The 4,174-nt window shown below is 39.0% G+C and overlaps 1 protein-coding gene across 7 annotated transcripts in view; it reads left to right on the top strand.

Annotated features, from left to right (window-relative positions):
- CTNNA1 (catenin alpha 1) overlaps positions 1 to 4,174 on the top strand; it is a 301,788-nt gene that overhangs the window by 247,670 nt on the left and 49,944 nt on the right. The gene's annotated exons all lie outside the window — the stretch shown is intronic.

The raw sequence follows: 4,174 nt of genomic DNA, 5'->3' as shown, positions 1-4,174 counted from the left end.
TGAGGGCCGATAGCCTTCAGACTCCAGGGCAGGTCTGACACCTCTGAAAGCAGAGGGGAAGGAAAGATTTGACAAGCAGAATCTTAGACTGCAGCACAGTTCTAAGATGGTTTCCCCAGGCCACAGAAAAGTCTCCAAGCCAAAGTTGCCCATGAATGGAACCCCATGTTCTCAGGAATGAGCCTGTACTAGCACTCCTAGCATTTTCCTGCTTGCTTGTTAAGAAAGGGAGGGAGAGGTCCTGTTTCAGAACTCAAGGATGCCACTCCCTCCACTGACCTTGGTCCTTTCCAGTCTACCATTCCGAGACTAGAAGTTCTTAACCTGGGTCCATAGGCTGAATTGTAGAATTTTGTTGCTTATGCATTTTTCTATGAATAAGATTTAATCAGATTCTTACAGGCTCTGTTACCCTAGGTTTCAGAGTTCTACAGGAACTTGCTCCCAGAACTTCCAAGGGGGGAATCTCATAAGAGTGGTCTCTTTATAATTTTTTTTTTTTAAAGGAAGAGAAGCCTTTGGGATATTGTAAATGCCCTTTTGGAGTCAGCCATCCTCAGATGAGGAGGGGAAAAAAAACTACCTTTGCCAGGCAGGAAGAGCTGGATTAAATTCTTCTCCTAAAGTAACCACTTGAATTCCATGTGAAGAAATGCATTAGAGTCAATTGAATTAGAGCAACCATGATTAGGAATGAGTTGTATGTGAAAATTTAGAAGGAAAAAGCATCTCATTGCCGTTAGACGCTTGGTTCTTTTCTGCCCTCTGGCCTGCTTGGCCTTCCTCTTATATACTAAAAATGGGAAATGCTTAAATATGTTCGCAGTACCATTGTAACAGACTTGTGGGCAGGGAAAATTGTCAAGAGAAGCACTAATACAGTCAAGAATAATTATCTTTTTTGATGCATCTAGAGACGTGGGCAATAATATAGTATCATAGAACCCAAAGAGCACAGTTCCTTCCAGGTCACCACCTGTCTTGCTCACTTGCCCTCTCTTTCGGTTCAAAAGGTTCAGGCAGTGGAACAGAAGGCTTGGTGTTTGTCTTAAAATTAGTAGAGTATACAGTTACCATTGATGGACTTTTGTATCATTTTTTTAATCTTTAGCTAAAAGGGCTAAACAGAAACCCATGTTCTTTTTAAATTAAACTTTCTGGTTTCATTTTGGAGCAGCTTTATTCTGCATTCATATGTGAAAGTGGCAATACTTCTGGAAAGTACTATCCATATCATCTGTTTAAATTTTCACTGCTTTAGTTGTTCACGACAAGGCAAAGAAGTAAAATCTAACTCGTCCGTCTCTCTTCTCTATAAATGGGTTTAAGCAGATTGAGTCAAGTGGCAGGGCTTGTGCTGTAGTTACCAGCATTCCTCTACTATGCTTTTACTATGTGTTGCTGATTAGGGAGAATTATTTCACCACTTTGGAGAAGCAGGTGTACAGATGTATATATGGAATTTTCTGTTCGTTCGTGGTGAAGATGGAGCTTGATTTTGCTTTATACTTAAAAGTCAAATGTTTCTTTAATCATGCCCAACTCCAAAAATCATGTCCAACTCCAAAAATTGTCATACCCCAGCACCAGAGATGTCGCACAGAGGTGCTCTGGAGAAGTATGTTAAAATAAACCTTGTTGTTGCCAGTCTTGATAGCTACTAGGAATATCTCCTTACATTTATCAAAAAGTAATAGTTTTTAGGATAGAGGCCCTAGATTTTATGGGTCTGAGTATATCCCCTGCTAAGAACCCTTTAGAATTCTTATTTAGCAGCCTCATACTAGGGCTAGGATCATGTGACAGCCTGATTCTGTTGTGCTATCCTTGTACTCTGTACTTTGGGGCAGGTCATTCATCAGTAAATCTTGGAGTAATGCACCTGAGTTGGAGATTCAGGGAGGGAAAGTTCCATATCTATCTATCTATCTATCTATCTATCTATCTATCTATCTATCTATCTATCTATCTATCTAGATATCTATATATCTGCCCATAGAAGTTTAGGAAGAGGTACATTTAAACCAAAGATATTTTATTTCTCCCAGAGTGACATCAAACCAAACCAAACAGAACTATCCTGAAGTCTTAATTAATGCATAGACTGATCAAAATTTATATCGCTGAGCCCTTTTCTTATGCTTGTTCTGCCAATGGCTTCATTGTGTTCGTGTTTCACTTCTCTGTGGCAGCCTTCGTTTTTTGTTATTCTGAAATACAGCCAAATTTGGATTTGTCCTTTCTGCTTCTCCCTCTCTACATTTTGAGTAGCTTTCTATACAGATGAATTTCCTTCTGCCTACATAGATGGCCACAAGCTACACAATGTCCTTTGCACGGAGTAGAATTAAGTGTAAGATACACATTCATATTTTTTTTTGAAGCATCCCCTTCAACTTTAGAGGGTACTTTGACCCAGTTGGCTAAATTAAAAGGGATGAATTTACATGTATATTGGCTAGATGCTAGCATGTCTTGGTTACTGAAGCTTAGAAATGTCATTCCCTCAGAAACCTTTTAAGGTGCTCTCAGGTAGAGGGACAGCGACATGTGCTAAGGCAAGCAAAAAAAGTTGAACATGTGATATCATCAATGCAGAGAAAATCAATAATAAAAATTTGGCCCAAAGAAAGAAAGATCATTTCTTATTGTGAAAAACTATAGCAGCATGTCACCATCATAGCAGCAGTTGAGATGTTTATCCCTTTATTACTAAAACATGGCTTGCAAAGGCTTGAGCTCCTGTGAGAGTTGGTTCTGTCCCACCAAGTTTGTTCCGTGTGTGTGTGTGTGTGTGTGTGTGTGTGTTGGGGGGAAGGGGTGGTCTGTCTGTCTGTCTAATGGTTTTATAGTTTTTTCCCCATGTGTGTTTGTGGATGTGTCTATCTAATGGCTGCGTAATTTTCCCCGTATATGGCTATACTGTAATTTATGGACATATAGTTCGTTTTGAGGTTTTTAGCTTTGCAGACAGTGTAAAATGATTACTGTTTTAATATCTTTACATTCTTAGGCAAGTTAATATGTAAGTTAATATATATAAGATGGTGTATAATAGGGGTCCCTAACTCCCAGGGCAATGAACCATTACTAGTCTGTGGCCTGTTAGGAATCAGGCTGCACAGCAGGAGGCGAGCAAATGAAACTTCATCTGTCTTTGCATATGCTCCCCAGCGCTAGCATAACCACCTCAGCTCCACCTCAGATCATTGGGCATTAGGTTCTCATAGATGCACCAATCCTTGGTGCCAAAAAGGTTGGGGACCACTGTTAACACCTTAGTAAACAAAGATTCTATGTTAGCCCATTATCATAAGTAGCGCATAGAGGATCAGAGCCCTTTAGAACGTATTTTTTGTTGTTGTTGTTTTTTAAATCAACACAGAAACCGAAAGAGTTCCCTGGTTTATCACAGATCTTAGCCCAATTTTACCAGTTAACTGAGCATTTAAAAATCCTAAAATATCCCCACAGTTGAGTCTTACTTTTATTTTTATTTTTCTGGATTATTAGTAGCTTCAAAATTAGTCTTATTCTATGATCATATGCTTAGTTTTTGTTTCTATTTGCTTTATATACCTTTTTGTCCTTCTGAGAACTTCTCAATTTATTATGCACAGCAGCTGTTTAACAAGTAGATGATTACTGTCCTTTTTAAGAAGAAAAAACATAGTGTCACAAAAAGAGATTGGAGTATCTCAGCTGCATGCTTCAGTTTGTGCCAGGACCCTGTTAGTATTGGCTCTGATTTTTTTTCCATCATGGATTTTGTCATTTTCTCCCCAGAAAGAGAAAAGAATAGTTCACATGCTCATTCTGTTCTCCTAGGATTTGATGGAAAGGTGCTACAAACTTATTGTGATTCATTTAATGGTAATTCTATTCTATAGCAGGCATGTAATTGGACATGGTATAGTTACATCATGGTGGAATGTTAGTCATGGTGGAATACCTCAAAAGCCATATTCTAGCATGTGTCCCTGGCCCTTGCTGAAAGTGCCTATGCTTATTAGAACTGATAGGACATCTAGACAGATGCCTGGACATATTTTCAGGTGTAATGCAACACTGAACCGAGAAAAATCTAAAGATGCTATGCAGGGCTGGCTGCCATCTGAGAAAATATCCAGAAAAAAACAGTAAAGCTCATTTCTAAGCTTCTGTTTTCTGTGAG

This window comes from Pteropus alecto, unplaced genomic scaffold, assembly GCF_000325575.1.
Source record: "Pteropus alecto unplaced genomic scaffold, ASM32557v1 scaffold78, whole genome shotgun sequence".
NCBI classification, from domain to species: Eukaryota; Metazoa; Chordata; class Mammalia; order Chiroptera; family Pteropodidae; genus Pteropus; species Pteropus alecto.
The sequence above is the reverse complement of the archived record's forward strand: the minus strand, read 5'-3'. Positions and strand labels throughout refer to the sequence as shown.